Source organism: Ranitomeya variabilis, chromosome 2 (assembly GCF_051348905.1).
Source record: "Ranitomeya variabilis isolate aRanVar5 chromosome 2, aRanVar5.hap1, whole genome shotgun sequence".
Classification (NCBI taxonomy): Eukaryota; Metazoa; Chordata; class Amphibia; order Anura; family Dendrobatidae; genus Ranitomeya; species Ranitomeya variabilis.
The window spans coordinates 610,320,745-610,342,916 of record NC_135233.1 but is presented as its reverse complement, the minus strand read 5'-3'; the positions used below and the strand labels follow the sequence as shown (position 1 = coordinate 610,342,916).

Here is a 22,172-nt window from a genome sequence, read left to right as displayed (position 1 = left end):
AAGTATCGGGTATCGGCCGATACTTGCGGGTATCGGAATTCCGATACCGAGATCCGATATTTTTGTGGTATCGGGTATCGGTATCGAAACAACATTAATGTAAAAATGTGTAAAAGAGAGAATTAAAATAAAAAAATATTGCTATACTCACCTCTCCGACGCAGCCTGGACCTCAGCGAGGGAACCGGCAGCGTTGTTTGCTTAAAATTCGCGCTTTTCCTTCCTTACGTGAAGTCCCGGCTTGTGATTGGTCGCGTGCCGCCCATGTGGCCGCGACGCGACCAATCACAGCAAGCCGTGACGTAATTTTAGGTCCTTCATTTTAAAATGCGCGCGTGTCCAGCCTCCCGTGACGTCACGGCTTGTGATTGGTCGCGTCGCCCATGTGACCGCGACGCGACCAATCACAAGCCAGAACGTAATTTTAAAATCCTGAAGGACCTAAAATTACGTCACGGCTTGCTGTGATTGGTCGCGTCGCGGCCACATGGGCGGCACGCGACCAATCACAAGCCGGGACTTCACGTAAGGAAGGAAAAGCGCGAATTTTAAGCAAACAACGCTGCCGGTTCCCTCGCTGAGGTCCAGGCTGCGTCGGAGAGGTGAGTATAGCAATATTTTTTATTTTAATTCTTTCTTTTACACATTAATATGGATCCCAGGGCCTGAAGGAGAGTTTCCTCTCCTTCAGACCCTGGGAACCATCAGGAATACCGTCCGATACTTGAGTCCCATTGACTTGTATTGGTATCGGGTATCGGTATCGGATTGGATCCGATACTTTGCCGGTATCGGCCGATACTTTCCGATACCGATACTTTCAAGTATCGGACGGTATCGCTCAACACTAGTTGTAATGAGTGATTCATTACTTAAATTTAAGAGGGGACTGGATACCTTTTTGGAAAAGTATAATGTTACAGGTTATATACAGTACACTAGATTGCTTAATAGGGCGTTGATCCAGGGAACTAGTTTGATTGCCGTATGTGGAGTTGGGAAGGAATTTTTTTCCCCAATGTGGAGCTTACTCTTTGCCACATGGTTTTTTTTTGCCTTCCTCTGGATCAACATGTTAGGGCATGTTAGGTTAGGCTATGGGTTCAACTAGATCGACTTAAAGTTTTCCTTCAACCTTAATAACTATGTAACTATGTAAATTTCCACTGAGGGAGCAGAAGAGTGTTGGTCCAATCTTTACTGGAGTGGTGACCACGTATGCTTGGCTTTTATTAATGAGAGTCACAAGAGCTTATAAATTCTTTCCTTTATAGGATACTACAACTAACATTATATTCGGGGAAGAATGACTACATGGTGATGATGGTCACCTCTTCATTAAAGGTCTAGACGGGAAGTGACCCAACCTAAAATTGAGAGATGACCGCATATTCAAGGATACCATTAAATAATTATAATTTAGGATTACCTTCAGTCCTCACTACAACTAATATTAATTTCAGTGGAGATTAGCTGAAATTATGTGGTGACCACCTCTCCACTGATGGATTGCATTAGGGCTGGCCCAATCTGCAGACTTGACCACACATACTGTACAAGGTTTCTATTGAATGAATGAATGAGAGTTCTGAGAACCTGCATGTGCTCTTCCTCAAAGAGACATTCATTTTAATCGAGAATGGCTACAATCATCTGTTACCCCACTGAGGGTCTAAACTTGGGTTGGCCCAGTCTTTGGTCGAGAGATGACCGCATTTACATGTCTTCCATTCAGTTAATGGAAGTTATAGGAACCGGAAAATGTCCTCCTTCATAGGAGACTACAATAATATTAATATCATGTGACACTCTCTTCGGAATAGCGCTAGCCCAATCTTCAGTGGAAAGTTGATCACATGTATGTGGTTTCCATTGAATAAATGAGTCACATAAATCTACAAATGCAAATGAGACAATGGCTGTTAATATGTGGTGGCCCACTCTCCACTGGGTGCCCAGGTCAGGACTGGCTTGATCTCAGGACCAGTGCGATTTCAACAGAATTGGTTGCTCGTTCCTTTTGGGCACAAGTCCCACCATCCCTTGTTGGTCAATCTTCTTGCTATAAATAAAGTCATCCTGAAATTCCACTTTTATAACAACCTCCTTGGTATTTTTATAGTCAGTCACTGTATATTAGCTTCTGTGGCATCCCAATCTACAATCTCGTCAGCCGAATCACCAGCTCTTTCTTCGTTCCGACCACCTTAAGTTTATATTTCCACTATAAGACTAAGAAAATATTATAATATTTAATTTGTGATGGGGGTCTAAAATTTTTATCTACTGATGGCCAAATTCAGCAGCCAAAGACGACCCAATATCATCCTGCATTATATCTGTACCCTGGGTATCAGCAGTGGGTCAGGCCATGATCGCAGGGGATTAAGAATGCCCTACTGGTTATACTTTTTCATATCAGCTGATGGACAATACTTTATTTATTTGCCCCCAAAACCTTTAACATAAATCTCTTTATTTTGAGTCATTAAATTGCGCCCTCTTGCAATGCCGCTCTAGGCAATTGCCTACCCCCTACCCTGACTCTGGGCACCATTAATACTATTTTCACTATTCCATCTATACAGTTTTAGAGAATCCAGCGGATCAGCTAAAATAAGAGATGACTTGTATAGGTTTTAATATATAATTACATATAAACCCCCTTGCATAACAGTCAGGTGTCTGGGTTAATATACTGATCTGAAGCAATGCAGACCTTACTGTTGAGTTTACCCCCCTCCCATGCTGGCAGCGAGGGCTGGCGATAGTAAATTTCATTACGTCTGAGTAGCAAGGATGGGGGGAGAGCCACAAAACAGTAATCCTGTCTTTCAGCACAAATGTTATAGGAAGCTATGAATTCGGGAGATGTGAATGGGATGTTAGTACATGTTTTACTAAGGTATTATAATGGCAGCCTATTATTAGATCACATTAATCATTACTGTGCCAAAGGCACTGACAGGCTCGCTGAATACGATTGAAAGGGTTGTAATGGATATAAATTACCTATTGTGTGATAAAAGGATTTTTACTAAGAAGGTAAGAATAAAACAGCAAATTCAAGTCTGACTGCCGGAGAGGCAAAAAAAAGCCAAAAATAAAAGTAAGTCAGACTCAGGGAAATTCTCATGTTCGGGAGGTAAGCAGTTTTTTAAACAAGGTGGCCCATAAGACACATAAATTGTATACGATGCAAAATTAATTTCTTGATGCATAATGCTATCAGGTTGGAGCAGCAGCGGCTTCTATCCAGAAAGTGATTTTCTAGACGGCAAAATCTCTTTAGCGCGGTGACATTCTGTGAAGTGACAGCACAAAACGCTCTCCCCGTTTCTGCCACCTACTCTGAAATCATTCCCGTGCTGGAGAGGGTATACATACGGCTCCCTCCCTGAAAGCCTTGATGGCAATCGTCTACAGGCTCGCTCCTTCCACGTTTCCCGGCTCGACAGAAATGTCTTGGCAGTGCTGACGTCTTCGGCTGGACATGTTAACTAGAGGACCCCAAGTAATGAGTCTGCAGATTGCGGCTTAACCTCATGTCAGGTGTACGGTGGTTGTCAGCTACAAGAGAGACTTCACCGGTGTGTTACAAAGGGCTGGATATGAGCGCTTCTCACCGCTCCTGAGCTAAGTACGCCCTATAAAAACTAACAACATGAAAGTACCCAAATGACTACATACTAAATGCACAGCAAGTACTTATCTCCCAACTGTCCCAGTTCCAGTGGGACATTCATAGATTAGGCAAACTGTCCTGTGAGGTCAGGGTATGTCACTGCTTCAAATTTATCTGCGCCCTTGGGAAGCAGATACAGTTGAACACAAGGGTGGAGCAGTGAGCCATAAGCTCCCCACTCCACCACGCAGCCTGTACATGCCCTCTGCAGCTCAGCGTAATAGGTGAGATGACGACACTAGAGCCTCACACAGGATACAGTGGCAGAGGTCTCCTCCGCTCATCATGGGAATGGGACCAGATGGATGGGACAGAAATGTGGAGCACCATAATCTATAAAGGGCACTTTGGGGGTATCTCACTGTGAGGGGCACTGTGGAGGCTTCATAATATATAAGGGGGACTTTGGAGGCATCTTACTGTGTGAGGGGCACTGTTAAGACATCATAACGTATAAGGGAAACTGTGGGGCATAATAAAGTATGAAGGGTACTGTGAGGGCATCATAATGTATAAGGGGGACTTTTGGGGAAGTATACTATGTGATGGACACTGTGGGGATATCCTACTGTGTATGGGGCATCATACTGAGAGGGGCACTGTGTGAGCAACATACCTTGTGAGGGGCACTGTTGGCACAATATACCTTGTGAGGGGCATTAAACTGAGAGGGGCACTGTGTGCGATATACCTTGTGAGGGGCACTGTGTGGGCATTGTACCTTGTCAGGGATATTATACTGAGAGGGGCACTGTGTGTGCTATATATCTTGTGAGGGGCATTGTGTGGCAATATACCTTGCAAGGGGCACCATACTGAGAGGGGCACTGTGTGAGTAATAAACCTTGTGAGGGGCACTGTGGGGGCAATATACCTTGTGAGGGGCATTATACTGAGACAGGCACTGTGTGCGATATACCTTGTGAGGGGCACTATGTGGGCAATATACCTTGTGAGGGGTATTATACTTAGAGGGGCACTGTGTGTGCTATTTACCTTGTGAGGGGCACTGTGTGGGCAATATACCTTGCAAGGGGCACCATACTGAGAGGGGCACTGTGTGAGCAATATACCTTGCAAGGAGCATCATACTGAGAGGGGCACTGTATGAGAAATATACCTTATTAAGGGCATCATACTGAGAGGGGCACTGTGTGTGCTATATAACTTGCAAGGTGCATCATACTGAGAGGGGCACTGTGTGAGCAATATACCTTGTGAGGGGCAATATAGTGAGAGGGGCACTGGGGGGGGCAACATACTTTGTAAGAGGCATTATACTCTGAGAGGGGCACTGGGGGGTAGGCATCAGTTTGTGAAGGGCAATGTTGGGGCATCATATTAGAAGGTGGCACTGTAGAGGAATCATACTGTATGTGGCCACTATAGGGGCATCAAAGTGTGAGGCCACAGGGGAGCTCATACTGTATGATGGACACTGTGATGGCATCATAAAGTGTAGGGGTGCACTGGGAAAGCATTATACTGTGAATGGGGCACCATGTAGGCATCCAATGTGTGAAGGGCGTTGCACTATGGTGACATCCTTATGTGTTGAGAAACATGGCAAATGAATATTGTAGTTGGCGTTAATTCTAGGGGGCTTCACTAGGAACAGTATTTCTGTGTTTGGGAACACAAAATTAACTGGGCAAGGTTAGGTGTGTGGCTTAGTGAACGAAACATGCCACAGTATGCGTTCATATTTCCTGTCATCCAATGTTGTGAGGTATGCATCATGCATACACTGCAAACACTCCCTGACCCCCCCAAAAATGGCACCTCCTACAGACAAATATTGCAGCTGCACATGTTTTTGTTCAATCGGTGCAAAGGCTTCTCTGTGTGCCATAAAGTTTTTCGTAGCCCTGCCCCCAAGGAGCAGCTCATTCCCTGTTCTTGCTTTATGAATGTGAGTTCGGTCACGGGGAGGCTACTGAGGGAGATCTGACAACTCTTCCGAGACTCTGGACATTTCAGAAGGAAAAACATGAGGACACTACTGGAGAGACCTAGAGGACTACAAGCTGGACGATTTCTAGCCATACAATGAGAAGAGTGCTGACGCGTACTAAGAGGCAGTACTAATTGAGGGATGCCACCAGTAGAAGGATCTCTTACGGGTTGACAGGTGGGCGACTAATTTCCCGAGAAAATAAGATGCAGAGAATGAAGGGAAGACTTAGCTAGGAAACAATGTAAATTGTAAGCAGAATATTGCTGACTACACTCCGGGTTCAGCACAGAGTAGTTGTCATGTGGACATCGGAATGAAGCAATACAATCAGACTTACCCGGCCTGTAAACTCAAAAATTCAGATCAGTCTGTACGGGGAAGCACTGAACGAAGAGACACTGCGGACAATCATTACTGGAGAAGAGATGGAGAAACAGTGCCATTATCAGTCATCTACTAGTATTATTACTAATCAATATAATTATTAAGAAGCAACAATTATTCACAAATCCATCCAAAAAAGGAACACAGTAAATACTAGACAGTGAGAGGAGGAGGAGGAGGGGGATGCAGCTGCAGAAGACTCTCTCTTAGTGTCTGTAAGAGACTTATGCTGTGAGAGGGAGGGCTCATGTTACTGTCTCTCCACCTCTACCGGCCTACAGTGAGATTATATTGGCGGAGACTAAAAGGGCGGCATTAGGAGACTTCGGATTGGCTCAGAGCACATATTACAACTCTGACATCACTCCAACATACATAAAGAGTCGAAAAGATTCTGAGTATAGAGGTGAACACATCGTGTATGACACTGAATGGCGAGGAGGGCTTACAAGTCATATACGATATTGGGGACTCACCTGTGGATATTGCGCTCAGAGGTCAGTTTGATGGAGGTACACACCGGACTCAAACTTGTTCTGTAAAATAAAGCACATGGGGATTGTTATAATGTACAATTATAGGTAAGAATGTACCCAAGGCCAGTTTCACACATCCGGCAGACTGAGTACTAACTACAAGGTCCAGATCGGCCATGGATCTTGACCTAAACTCAACAGCCTGATATATGGGGGTCCGTACCGAGTCCATGAATGTGGGACGTGTGGCTTAACATAAATACTGTATTTATGAAAGTGTTTCTTATCGATTTATGTAACTTATTTCATATGTATCGGTCTCATCTCTGTTTCCTGAATTAGGAGGCATCAAGTGCCTCATACCTCAGTAACAAACCTTGGGCTTTACGAATAGATACCCTGCCTTATAGATTAAAGGGTCACAGTCTTGTTCTAGAACATTCTTTTATATTTGATCTGATAGCTATGAGTACATATCGGCACTAGTTCATATTCCTGGGGCACAGCGGGTCACCTGGGTGAATATTTTCTCCAAACATACATGCCAGTCTTAGTTGGCACTGAATAAGAAATAAAGCCCATCAGCCGCAGGCCCCCGGTGACCTCCAGTTCTTCTCCTCTGGCCTCGTCTGGTGTGGTCAGGGCAGAGAGTCCATTCTTCATTAGATGTAACCAGCTTTTGAAGCTATTTTAATTGACTTATAAAACATTCATAAAAGATCCATCGCTTCCAGGCATCATCTGTGACTGGCGAATATCACTATTTATATATCAGGATTATTCCAGCCTCCACCAATTACTTAATCATCAAAACAGGAGGAATATCCTTAGATCCAAGGATCCAAACGTCTCTATCACACATAAATGATCAAATCTTATCACCCAAAGCTACATAGAAACTCATGAGTGACTACGCAAAGTAGTACAAAAAGGTCAAACCAATCAGCAATGTACTGGACACAGGACCATAAATATTTATTAAACCCCAGAAGAAGCAGTTGGCGAAACATGTTTTGGGGGTGTTAGCGGGTGAACCTATATACAACCTTTGGTCTCTTTACTTGATCTAATGTGCTGCTTAACTTTACAAGGCTTATATGCCTTTCTAACTAACATTTTCAGCCAGGTCCCGGATTTGTTTTATATGCATTTTACCAGCAACCGTACTTGCACTTTAGTGTTAGCTGCATTTATTGTTCATGGATGTATTTGAGTCATTTACTGCAGCATAATTGCTTATCCCGCCTCTCGTTGTCTTTGTGAATGTGTATTAGTTTTGTGTCTTCTACTATTTTTATCTTTTTTTTTTTATCCTAATAAAGAATTATGGTTTTATACTATCTTTATAGCCATTTCCAATGTATCAATCCATCAACAAATCTGTGTCTATCTACTATGTGTCTCATATTTATCTTTTTGTCTAAATCTCACACCCACTAATCGATCAATGAATTAAACACATTGAGAGACATATTCATCCCTCTATCTATGTATACAAATATCGAACAGCCATAGCTATTATCTATTCCATATCTATCTAATATCTACAGTGGCATGTAAAAGTTTGTACACCCTTGGTCAGAATTACTGTTATTGTGAACAGTTAAGCAAGTTGAGGATGAAATGATCTCTAAAAGGCCTAAAGTTACAGATGACTCAAGTTTGGGCACCATGCATGGTCTGTACCTAGTAGCAACCCCTTTTGTAAGTATCACAGCTTGTAAACACTTTTTGTAGCCAGACGAGATTCTTTCAGTTCTTCTATGAGGGATTTTCATTCATTCTTCCCTAGATAATTCCTTCCAGTTCTGTGAGATTTCTGGGTCGTCTTGCGGCTTCTGCTATTTTGAGGTCTAGCCACAGATTTTCAATGATGTTTAGATCAGGGGACTGTGAGGGCCATTGTAAAACCTTCAGCTTGTGCCTTTTGAGGTCATCTATTGTGGATTTTGACGTGTTTAGGATCATTACCCATTTGTAGAAGCCATCTTCTTTTCACCTTAATCTTTTTTACAGATGTTGGTATGTTTTCATCAAGAATTTGTTGAAATTTCATTGAATCCATTCTTAGCTCTACCCATGAAATGTTCCCCGTGCTATTAGTTGCAACGCAACCCCAAAGCATGATTGATCCACCCCCATGCCTAATAGTTGGCGAAATGTTCTCTTCTTGAAATTCTGTGCCCTTTTTTCTCCACACATACCTTTGATCATTGTGGCCAAAGGGTTCTATTTTAACCTCATTGGTCCACAGGACTTTTTTCCTAAATGCATCAGTCTTGTTTAGATGTTGTTTTGCATAGTTCTGCAGCTGACTTTTATGGTGAAGATGCAGGAGGGGTTTTCTTCTGATGACTCTTCCATGAAGACCTAGAACAATGTACCACAACTCCAGAGTCTGCTAAATCTTTCTGAAGGTCTTTTGCAGTCAAGCAGAGGTTCTGATTTTCCTCTCTAGCAATCCTACGAGCAGTTCTCACTGAAATTTTGCTTGGTCTTCCAGAACTTACCTTGACCACCACTGTTCCTGTTAATTGCAATTTCTTAATTACATTTCAAACTAAGGAAAAAGCAAGTTGAAAACACTATGCTATCTTCTTATAGCCTTCTCCTGGTTTGGGGGCCTCCATCATTTTCATTTTCAAAGCGCTAGGCAGCTCTTTAGAAGAACCCATGGCTGCTGTTTTTTGGCACAATGTTAGAGGAGGCTGGGTTTTTATAAAGCTTGGAAATTTTCATCACTGGGCCTTTCCTAACGATGGTGAACAAGCCATAACCCTAATTAAGGTCTGAAACCTTGGTCAAAGTTACGAGCACACAAATCTCCAAGGGTGCCCACATTTTTGCATTGGCCCATTTTCCTTTTTGTAATTCTTCAAATTTCAAATATATATATTTTTTTGTCTAAAATACAAAGGAAATATGTCATCTTTAACTTTAGTCTTTTTTTATATAACTGAATAAACTTTAGTCTTTTTAAAGATCATTTCATCTTCAACTTGCTTAACTGTTCACAATAACAGTAATTTTGACCAGGGGTGCCCAAACTTTTACATGCCACTGTATCTATCTGATATTTTTCATATCTATCTATCCTTGAGAAAGATTCACACTAGGAACCGAACGGTCCCCACATGGGCCATTAAAGTCCTATAATTTGCACTATTTTTGGAATGCTGCTTCCATTTTTTTTGTTTCTGTAAAGTATTGCACCCCCATTTTCTCTCTCTTTTTTATATATAAATATGCTGCTTTTTTTCCCGTATCCATCCTATCTCCTATCTATTTTATCTGTCTCCCATTCATCCATCCCATTATATCTGTATCTCTCCATCCATAGCAGACATCATTTTTCTGGACATCTGCATAAGAACTGGGGGAAATATTAAGAAATGACGGTGAAATTAATGAACTGTGTGCAAATATTCAGCACAAATTCTGACAACCATCATGCTACGGGCGGCACAGGTTGTGATCTCCAGCGCCTGGGAGCCATTGTAATTACAAGCCTCCGTGCTAACGATAGAGAGAATCCATTTTCTAACCCAAAATCAAGAGTGAAACACTAGAGCAACCACAGGCTACAAAGACTGTGAACCCTTCTCCGCTGTCTGATTATGCAAAACTAAATAGACCTAAATAGACCCCAGCCTTCTGCAAATTATGTACAGTGTTCACTAAATTATGATGAAGCCTGTAATTTCACAGCAATGAGGAGGTTATTAATCCTCATCCGCATGGACAATGATGTGAGGAATTCACTAGATTGTACAATTGGATCCATTAAAAAAAAAATAATAATAAAAAAAAATCTCCAAAAAATCTGCAGGTCTTGTGGCAGCCGCAGCCAATTGACACAATTATAGGGATTCTTGTCCCGATGCATAATGTGAGCAGAAATCCCATGATTCCTTGCAGTCCGTGCTCAGGCAGGGAATTGCCGGTTAATGGGTTGGTGCAGGGAGAAAGCTTCTCTGGGCTGCGAGAGACGTCTCTGCCTTTTGTCTCTTCTGATCACTTGCTAAAGAAATACCCAGATGGGCACTTCATGCCCAGTCATGCTAATTTGCAGCTTCTTAAAGTACCATGTTAAATAACTCAATCCCCTAATTATGACAGCATGCTACTTTGGTTATGGGTCTCAGATCACTCACTACTAGTTCAACTCAGCCTTGGAATAAATCCACGGCTAAGTGTAACTTTTTACAGAACGTCAAGGACTCGTGTCCCGGGAAAGATTTCATGCCACACCAGCAGAGATGCTAATGGCAAGAGGAGAGAACGGACCAAAAGGTCCATCTACTTCGAAGACTCTGAATTGAGATTGAAGATGACCCACATGTAGGCCTTTAAGTGCCATATTAATGGCCCCACATCAGACAATTCCTACTTCTATATCCTATCCATGTTCCTTCTGGTCAACATAATCTAAAAAAGCAAAGGTTGACGGATGATGCCCCGTTTCCAAAATCAAGCCACAGCGTAACTTGAAGCTCATGGGTATCACTGCAAACCCCCAACAGGAACCCCAACAATCACGGGCCTGTAATAGTATTGGTCTTCTCACAAAAGCCAGAGAGACCCTTTAGACTCCAATCTATGCCCTCTCTAATTACACACTCGATTTTGATCAAAATGGACACCAACAGGTCTCCCATAGAGATGACCGAAACATTTACCAGTTTGATGGACTTTTTGCATGGCCAATTCTCACTTTTACCATATTGTTTTGTAACCCCCCCATCCATGAGTCAGTAAACAGTGAGACACCCCAGCAAATGCATCTCACAAATGTATCTTGCGCCCCAAAAATCCTTTCTATTGAAGCTCAGAACGTTTGTCAGTCAGTGGGCATCTGTGCCAACTTATGGCCCTTCAAATGTTATTGAGCTATTTCCTTATTTGTGGGTTAGCACTCTTTTGGCAGGTCAGGTGAAGAGTGAAGAGGGTTCTACTATCTACATAGAAGAGAAAGAACCAAGGTCAGAAGCGAGTGGACATCATCGATGTATCAGATTAGTCATGACAAACATTCTCAGTCCCACCTTCCTCAGAGGGTTGTGGGGCTATTCATGGTTGTAGATGTCCTTATATTATAAAGGTATATCGATGACAATTTCAAGCCATCAAACCAAAATGACAGGATTAGTACAGGTGCTTTTTAATCCAAAACCTACTACTCGTGAATTAACTAACTTGGCATTGATCACAAAGTTCATGATGGGACCCAGAACTTTCAGGCATTGGATGACCAGGGAACACATTCACTTCACCGATTTGGAACTTCGGCAGTGTCGAGAGTCCTCGGAATAGCTCACAGTCTTGAGCCAATGAAATTAATGTCTCTTGTAAATTTTACATTTTCCAATTGTAATTTTTGACTCATCCTTGACTTCGCTTTGGAAAATCGCCCAAAATGAATCTGGGTTCAATTAAAGAAATGTTTTACATCAGTTAATTAACTGGGCTCAGGGTGACTGAGGACAAACACATGGGGTTCAAGTTTGGAAAGAGGTAGAAATTAATGTATACGTTAGAACCGTTGGACCTCCATGAATGTGGCTATAGGATCTGATCTTATGGAGATAAATGATCTTGGTCACTGGTGTGGTTTTAGATACCCTCAAAGAGAATATATTGGTATATTGAATAGCACATGTTGGCATTAATTTTCAGTCACCGTTAGGTTCTGTAGATTAAAGTAAACTATTGGACTTCTCAATTTACTGGTGAAGGGGATTCAACACGGTACCCAAACAGGTGACATATTTGTCATTTTTTCATACCTAACATACTTGCCAATAATCTGATAGGGCAATTCCATGAACCTCACCTAAAGTGGGCATTTAAGGATCTGTCTCTGCGGTCTTGTGAGGGTGTGACTTAAAGGGATTGTATAGGTGATAACTTATAGACCATGAGGAGTTGACCGCTGGGACTGCATGCCAGATCACAACACTTTTATATCTGTAAGGGCTCATTCAGAAGTCTGTGCAATTCGGACCGCTAATGTATGGACTGACCGTAGGTCTCCCCACCCGAGTGTGACAGCCTCATAGAAATACACAGAGCTGTCATGCTCTGGTTGGGAGACCTGCAGTCCGTCCATTTATTGGGGTCCAATCTCAAACAGATGTATGAATGAGCCCTTAGTTTTGGGGTGCTCAACCTCCCCTATATTCAACCTCTATACTGACTGCCAAAAAGAGCGGAGCAGTTCCATAAAGAATGATGGAGTGAAGATCGCAGCGCACTGTCGCGCCATTCTAACAGGGATAAAAGTCCCCCATTCTGAAGATCGGGGCAGGTCCCAGAGGTTAGACCCCCATGATCTTTACCTAGAAGATAGGTGATGACATCTTTTCACCAGGTAAACCCCTTTAAATACTCCAAATTGGCAATTGCAAATTGTAAATGTAGTTCAGCATGCTATTACAATGGTAGCACAAACCTATATATACCTGGAGAGAGTACCTGCAATTGCACCAACGTGTATTATGTTCTAACCAACAGCAACATGCCAATAAAAATGTAATAAATTGCAAATTAAAGGGGGCATTTTTTTCTTAAATGCAAGTATTTGGGGTTATAAATTAACTTTTACATTTTTTTTTGTTTAAAAAAAAATGTTTGGGAGGAGCACAGAAAAAGAGATAAAAAATGACAAACTCCCCATCCGACCAGGCTCACTGACAGATTCTTAGTTGACTCATTCTGCAGCCAGAGATAGACAGATGCCACATAAGACAAAAAGCAAAAACGATTGGTAACAAAAAAAAAAGGACAACACCTTTAATAAGTCCATTGAAAATAAAGAGGTATGAGGCAGAAGACATTTTGTTTTATTTTTTTGGTGCCTAGAAGAGTGAAGAAAGCAAATGTATATAGTAAACCTGATCCCCAGGTAGGAAGAAAAAAAAAAGAAAAACCTGTCGACAGCATGGGGAAGCCTCGTCCTGTCTCTTTAATAAGCCGATCCTCGCGCACATTAACAGTGTTGAAAATTCAATTGCAAAACTCTTTGTCTGTTGTCTGCTTACTCTAAAGATGGTCTTTCTTAAACAACAGAGCACCAAGGAGTCGTTAGGGCTCTCTCTTCATTACTTCAAAAAACCAATCATTAGACACCAGAGTATATACGTAATTAGAAAATCACTTCCTTTGCAATCCAAGCTAAGTAGTTTACATACTGTAATTACAGGGACAAAATCAATTTTTAATCATTTCACTGATTGGGCTCATCAGCACTGTGGGAACGTTGTAACCTGCTTGTTGTGCATAAGCAACATCTGGGCTAAAACAATTACCCTTTGTTTGCTACAATATTCCTTAAATCTTTACGGCAAAAAAATACTAAAAAAAAAATGTTAAAAAAGGGTAAAATATTGAATAGGTTCGTCCTTGAGCTACAGATCGCCCCAAGTATAACATACTGCGTTGCTCATCCAATACGCAATTTAATGGCACGTCTGCTTCTAGATTTTTTTTCTTTATTGTTATTTTTTTTTCTTCCATCTCTTCAGTAAAATAAAAAAAAAAGAGTATCTGATTGTTTTAAAGATGCATTCAGCTGGCTAATTGTTCTATAGCTAACACATGGTGTTCAAACAGCCCACACATTACAAAACGCTCATCTGGAATATAATGCCCAACTATTACAGAGCCGAGAGGTTTATACTGGCGCTAATATAAATGAATGGATTTTATCAAAATTAAAAAGGGAAAAAAAAAAATTCTGAGAGGCTGAGGATGTGTGAAAAATAGATGGTATGAATTGGCAAGGCGAGCCTAACCATTTTGTTCTCTTAATAGGAAGTGACCTCATTTACACTGGGGTAATAATTAGTAGCGCTTCAGTGACAGTTAAGAAAAAAAAAAGTTTTCAGCATAATAAGGCAAAATCGCTTTTGTTAGAGATTCAGCGTTCTGTATTAACCCTTGCTAAGCAAAGAGAAAAAAAAATATGCTAGACTAATTGCAAAAATATTTGCAAATGTGTTAAGTCCTTTTTTTAAAAACAGAACTGTCACCATTCAATTGTTTTGGGATTTAAAGTGGGAGTAAAAAAAAAATGAAGGACTTATTACGGAGTGTCAGGATGGAAAGCTCGAGCATGGGACTACTACTCAACACACAGACGACAAAGATATTGACCTGCCAGGTACGGCCGGGACACAATTGACATGGACGGCGATGAGCTGGAAGTTGTAAAGAACTTCAATCTACTAGGATCGACGATAACTCAAGATGCAGCGAGAACCCCGGAAGTCAACAGGGGAATAGATATGGGAAAATCAACAATGAAATCACTGGACAAGGTCGTCAAATTGTGGAATATTTCACTTGCGATTTAGATTGAGACACGGTTCGTACATAGTTTGGTCTTTTCTGTGCTAACATACGGATGCCAAACTTGGATGATGAAGAAACAAGACAGAGGAGGAATCAACGCCTTCAAAACGTAGTGCTGGAGAAGGACGTTATCAATACTATGGATGGCAAGTAGAACAGATCAAGCCAGACATGTCACTCGAAGCAAGCATCACCAAGCTACGACTTGCCGAATTTGGACTCATGATACAAAGAGAGCAATCACTGGAGAAGGACATCATGGTTGGAAGAATAGAAGGAACAAGGCAAAGAGGAGACCAGCAACACGATGACTTGATACTGTCAAGATAATGGAGGAAAAGACCCCAGTGGACCTATTTAGGCTTGCACAAGATCGATCTTCTTATAGAGAGTCTATCCATCAATTCATCATGGCTCGAGACCGAGCCGTAGGCCGTTAAATAAATAAGAAAAAAGTTTCTATGATAAATGTTGTTAGTCTGGAGATCCAATCCCTAACTTTATGCTCCTAGATTGGTGTTCATGTGTTTCCCTGCCTTGCTGGAATCTATGTTTAGGGATTGAGAAGACTCTATCACTGACTGAAGTGTACTTCAGGACAGCAGTGCCGGCCAATGTTCAGTTCAATATAAAACGAGACCGTTTCTTCTTCAGTTATTGTTGCCAGAATAGTAGACCCAATATTCGTTTGTGTGAAATGTCCTGACTGAATCCATCTTAATTTGCTAATTCCAAGTAAGTTGAGTCCTGTTCTGTTCATTTCGGCTTTGACGATATCGAGATCGCCTTCGTTGAAAACAAGACAGAAGAATAATCAATGTCTTTGAAATGTGGTGCTAGAGAAGAAGGTTATCAATACCATGGATGGCAAGAAAAAAACAAATTAATTTTGGAGCAAATAAAGCCAAATATGTCACTCGAAACAAGGATCACAACACTATCATTTGCCTATTTTGGACACATCATACAAAGAGAGCAATAACTGGAGAATGACATCATGGTAGAATAGAAGGAACAAGGTGAAGAGGAAGACCAGCAACCTTATGGCTTGATACTATCAAGATAACAGTTAAGAAGACCCTGGTTGAGTCAATCTAGGCTTGCCCAAGATTGATCTTAATCCAGATCGTTCATCCATCAAGTTGCCATGGCTCGAGATCGAGCTGAAGGCCAACAAATAATAATGTTTGGGGAGCCAATAATTCAGAAAAGTTGTATGAATGTGAAGTTTTTCTAATTTTAGAAAACCCAATTTCACCTATCCTATTAGAGAGTTCAAAGCTAATAAAGGGGATCCTCAGTGTAGGATCTTCCTGGAAGAGGTAAAAAAAGAGTGACTCTTGGTCTGGAGGACCAGTCATAGCCTGCATTAAACAGTCAACACATTGATGTGACTAGATATGGTGTAGTATTTAATTTCTCCTGTGGAGGCACTGCAGAGAAATGTAATACTTAATATTAGATTTATCCACAGATAAAAGCTGTTCGCTGGGATTCTTTGACTTAAGTTTATAGTCAAGGGACCTTGTAACAAGTTGAGGACCCTACATCACTGAGCCATCCACCAGTCATTGGATCATTATAGGGGTCCATTATAGAGGGTCTTTAGGCAGGCAAATCTCCATTAGATTCTATTAGTTCTTCTTGAAGTGTTATTTATAGTCACAACCAGAACCAAGTCTTTGAATGTGGAAAGGGTAAAATTGGGTCAGGTACAGGACAGATCAAGTTGACCAATACCAATACACTGAAACTTAAAGGGAGAAGATACTGATTAGATATTAGAGAAAACTTTTTGACAGTGAAGGTGATCAATAAGTGGACAGGCTGCCAAGAGAGGTGATGAGTTCTCCTTCAATGGAAGTCTTCACAGAGGCTGGACAGACATCTGTCTGAGATGGTTTTTTGAATCCTGAATTGAGCAGGGGGTTGGACACGATGTCCCTTGAGGTCCCTTCCAATTCTAACATTCTAGGATTCTATGATTTTATGATTCTAGAACCTTAAAGAAGTTTTTTGTATCCTACTCTACAGTTTCTCATCTTGCAAATGGATAGGGATGATAATATTTGGTTATCTATAGTGAAGAAGAGGTCCATCCATAGGGATGATAATATTTGGTTATTTATAGTGAAGGAGAGGTCCATCCATAGGGATGATAATATTTGGTTATTTATAGTGAAGGAGAGGTCCATCCTCCTCCTCTAATGATTGTACAAATCCCTGTAGGCATCTCCCCACAATTTCCCATACGCCATATTATTTTGAAGAAGTTAATGGGGACCTCATATAGGCTGTTTGGTCTTCCATCCAAGAGATTGGCCATACTATGATGTCTAGAAAATGTGTGGAGCCAGCATCACTGGACGGGAGCCCCATTTTGTGTTTTACTAGGGTCCCCTTTTCTCTATGTAAAATTGCAAATTTGGAAGGAAGCAGGAAATCTTGCATTTAACATTGATAAATGAACACATCTACATGGTCTTACCAACCCAACAACGACTTATTAAGACCAAATACGGTAGGTTGCTTTACTGGAGTGGACACTAAACCATACTTTAGTCACAAAATGCTAGGGAAACCCTATTCACATGCATTGGATGCAGATTTTGGCACAGAATCGGTTTGTCAAATCTACAACATGCATGAATTCATCACCGACATATGGAAGCTGCAAATACTTTTCCACTAAGGAGGTGCCAGAAGCCTTTCCATTGGCGTTTGTTTAGCTCTTTATTGAGAATGTATTGTTCTCCTCCATCAATTTTCCCATGTAAAATCTACTCGCAGAAGGAAGCACATCCATCGCTCCCAGTAATGGACTTGCATTGAGGGCCAAGTTGCTTAATCAATGCTATTGTTTAGAACAGGAACCCACAGCTTGCGTTAAGGAGGCTGGTCAATTGTACAACCTCACTATTGATATTCTCTACATGCAAAGCATTCCCAGCCTCTCAGGTTAATTGATATATCACTACATTATGCAACCCAATCAAGAACCAGCACTACCCTTTATAATGGCTGCTTTCAGAAGGTCTCGATGCTTGCATCTGCCACAGCTGGTCTGGAAGCAAACTGTGAAACTCCCAGTGTTTACTACTCAGAAGGGACGCGGACATGTAAACCCAGCACACATTCAGGAGGCTCGTAATTGGTCTCACATAGCATAGGCAGCGTGTGTCCATGGGCCCAAGCTGTAGACACGGTTGCAAGTCTATCCCAGGAAAGCTATCAACGAATATATCAAGGCATTCAAATGAGGCATGGTTGGCAATTTCTGCCCTTCTTTGGCTTCTGTTTGCCTTGCACATCGCTGCTCTTCAATGGCACTATGTGTAAATGAAATGCAAAATGACTGAATACACCATCAGTTTAGAACTGGGACCAGTACGGGTTTTGTTGAAAGAAATTGGATCAAAAGAAAAAAAAAGCTGACTGCACAATGGAAATTCATACAGATGTAAAAAAAGGATGGCAACCCAAACCAAAAGAATATCAGTAACATTTACAGAAGAGAGAAGGTTCCATGGCAGTGACATTAATGACACTCACACATGTAGCATAGAAGAACCTGTTGAGTGGCTAATATTCCAGGACCATTGTGCTACTCCCAATTTTTCACCATAAGTTAGTATTATGCAGGTTTCTGCCACCTTGTAGCAAGGAAATGGGTCTAACCATTCCTTAGGCTCAGTGGTGTAGCATGGGTTACCAGCACCCAAGGAACAGCAAGTATTATACCCCTTAAAGGAAAGGCAAAGATATCCAGCTCACCATGTTTATCACCAATCCAGTCTGAAGCATGGAAGGCGTCTCTGCCATGGTGCAATAGCAATGAAGAAATTAAGTATTATTCAGATCCGTGAGCAAAAAAATCTTCATTTTTTGGCAAGAATGTTAAATAATGATAACATCCACAGAAGACTTCATGTTAGAAACATCGATGTGCGTAAAAAGCACTTACAGTAATCGTGGTGACCGTGATTTTTCATCCATGAAGCTGGATAGTCTTTAATTTCTTCATTACACCCCTAACCCAGAGTTCCTTCTTAGAAGAAACATACTAACCTAATCCAAGCAACTGAGTCCTCTTCTCTCATCACAGGCAACACAACATAGTGCTGTCACTGCGGTGCCTGCACCAGGATGGAAAGCACCAGGCCTTGTTGGTCGTAAGCCTATAACAGCCTGTTGCCTTACAGTACAGAGTGTGGTGTATGTTGACACTGAAACAGGGCAAAATAGCACCTTCCCAGAGAACCGGAAACCCGGTAACACGTGGGGCTTGTGCACTGCTTGGGATCTTCGGCGCTAGTGATGCCATTTCCAATTTTTTTTTTCTTTTAAAATGTTGTGCCTATAAAAATTTGCAAGAACTCAACCACCCCTGTCCCCCTTAGTCTTCTGTAGAGCTGTAGAGGGGATACTGCAATGTTTCTGTATATCATGGCACTTGAAGGCCATTGGTGAGCATCCAAAGAGTCCTCCACTACCAGGAGCTGTGCCCGAGGCCGGTCTCAACATGTGTCCCTATAAATGGTTCCCAACAGGAGAATGAGGTGGCCTCATATTAGACCAATCTGCCTAAAAGTGCATTACTACAGAGGTTATCAATTCCCATTGTATCGACCGGCTTCAGCATCAGATAATGATTTGCAAACCATTAACATTTCCAAATTTTGTTAAGAACCCAGGGACTTTTTCTATAACAATGAACCAGTTTTGCGGAGGAGAAAAAAAAAATCAAGATATAAATCGCATTAAACATAAGTAATACAAGTATTTACAGGACGTGATACTAAGATATTTCCAGTTCAGGATTTGCATTTTATAACTGTTTGGTTTAGCCGGTAATCCTATTTTTTCTACCTAGGATTTTCTATTGTTTGCACGGCCTAAATAATATTAGTAATAATTGAGAGATGAAAACATGCAATGACGGCTATAATAGGGAATTGGAAATATAATCATTGTGGACGAGGACGAGAATGAACCAGGAGTATCCATAATCCATTTGTTTTTTGCCCACAGATGAAGAAGTGTTCGCTAATGTTGGCTGTCTTCCCGCAGCGGCAACAAAATGGTACTCACAAAAAAAAAGCACAAAGAAGGATTCATAGAGTGCACACAATGCATCTGTCTATTTGCATTCACCAATCCTTCATTATTCAGATTTTTATCATTACCTGCCTGCATTTCTCTTAAACAAAACTTTATTCAGCAAATGAGACAGGCAAAATGACGAGTTGGAGCCATTTCAGGACAACCCTTCAAAAAAAATATTTCTAATGGTTGATAAAACTCAAACTTGGAGATCTGGGTCACTCCTAGTAGGATGGACACGGCTCAATTTACACCACTGGAGTTGACTGCAAAAGTGCGAAATTCAAGCCCACTCCCAGGGAACCTGATAAGATGCCCACAAAACGACCATTTGGAGGTCCGGTTGGTGGGATGGTCACATCCAAATTGGGACCGCTGTATACTGAAATATTCTCATTGAATTCCTCCTTGAATATTCTCCTTGAATTCCTAATATGGTTCCTTCACATTGAATAAAAATTATGTAAATTTTCTATCTGGATTTGCAGATGGAAAGTCGGCAACAGGGTAAAGTGGCAGCAACTCTGTTGAACAAAGTTCATCCATGTGTTCAGAAAAAGTTCTTTCCAGAGACTGACCAAATTTTGCAAAATGTCCAATTTAAGCAAAAGAAAACAAAAGTATTTTTCAGGAAGTTTCTCCAAGGACTTCAATGGTGGCAGTGAAAATCTAAAATCAAACCATGTGTTGAGAATTTTGCTTTTTGCTGAGGACAACTCGTGGATGTGCGGCAGATGGTTTACAATAAAAAAAGTTTTCCCACCTTCCCAATGTTTTGGCGCAAGTTCTCAGTTCCCTAGACCAGTGTAAATTAACTTTCCTCTTCTAAGATTATGTCTACATGACACCAAGATAGACAATCACAGGTTTCAGTGGTCAGATGTGTCGAAACGTCTTTGATAAAATCATAAATGCAACGACTAGTGGGGGCATCACTGAAGCATGGGCAAGGAGGTAGCAGTAGGTAAGAATACTGCACCAAAAATAGCACAGATTTTCCAATGTATTCTTTTCTTGGTCAGATTTGTCTCGGAGTTATCCACAACAAATCCAACAGAGACGAATTTAGCCTAACGGCTATGTCATATTTCTATTGGGTTTCTAAGAGCCTTATACAAAAATGCAACACTGATAGAATGGTCTCTAAGGCTAGTGTAGTGTGAGCCTACAGCATACCGAGCAATGGTCCACCCATGCATTTCCCAAACAATATCTAGTTTGGTGCATTTTTGACACTTGATGCCACCAATATGGTGACTTCTTGGATTCTCCCTCTTTCCATGGTGATTCTTTAGGCTTGGTTAGTCTACATCCGCCAAACACAGAGAAAAGTCATCCAAAATCGCCATTATCATATGTACATGGGGGACCATTTGGTCCTCAAGGAATAAATGATGGTGAAAGAAGGATTGGACATGATTTCCTTTTGTTTTCACTGGAGGTAAGCCAACCATATAAAATCAAATGGTCAATACAAGTTGGGTTGTATGATGGCAAAAAATATTGAATGCTGGGTCCAGGGATAGTAAAAGTCAATCAATAGACCACCATGGTTTATACTGAAAACATTTAGGAGCAATAGCAAATGCAGAAATGAAAATACAACCTCGAGGTGATGAGACTTAGACACCTCTACTAGAGGTCTCCACCACCTTTGAAGTGTCTAAACATTACCTCAAAAGGTGATTTCAATGGGTTCAAGAACTTTTGGGAGAACATGTCTTAACATGAACAACCCTAAAAAATTCTAAAGAGCAGAAGAATCTTTTTCTCCTCTGCTCCCTCTGATGGCCGACAAGAAGAAGGTGCCAAGGAATCTACTGACAGAACACCTGCTCTGTCAAGACCCAAGAAAAGAAGGTTCCTCGGTGTAATGCTTTTTATGGGAATTGTCAAACACGCCTTGTGGAGCCCCGCACATACAAATGAGCTCAAATGATCAGAAATTAACTGAATAAAAGCCATTAACATATTAATCCATCAATGACAAGTCATGGGCGGGGTGGGGAGTCATTGAAGATGCGTGACAGCTCTTTGAGTGACAGCGGGACAGACAGAATGCCGCAAGAGTAGACAACGAACTGTCAAGTTGGTTAAAGGGTTAATCCAAAGGAAAGCCAGGTGGGCACAGTGCTTTCCATTTGCTGTCAAGCCCAGTATCTTCCAAGCATGCAGAGCATTGTGCAAGTGGTCTGCATCCTATTTCTATGCCACG

General features: G+C 41.4%; 1 protein-coding gene across 6 annotated transcripts in view; it reads right to left on the bottom strand.

The window, feature by feature from the left end:
* ZNF536 (zinc finger protein 536) overlaps window positions 1-22,172 on the bottom strand; it is a 706,926-nt gene that overhangs the window by 588,688 nt on the left and 96,066 nt on the right. For all 6 annotated transcript variants that reach the window (XM_077288720.1, XM_077288722.1, XM_077288721.1 and 3 more), the window contains exons 2-3: window positions 6,503-6,562; window positions 5,980-6,056 (exon numbers count right to left, since the gene is read on the bottom strand). The gene's annotated coding sequence lies outside the window, so the exon portion shown is untranslated. The remainder of the gene's footprint in view (window positions 1-5,979; window positions 6,057-6,502; window positions 6,563-22,172) is intronic.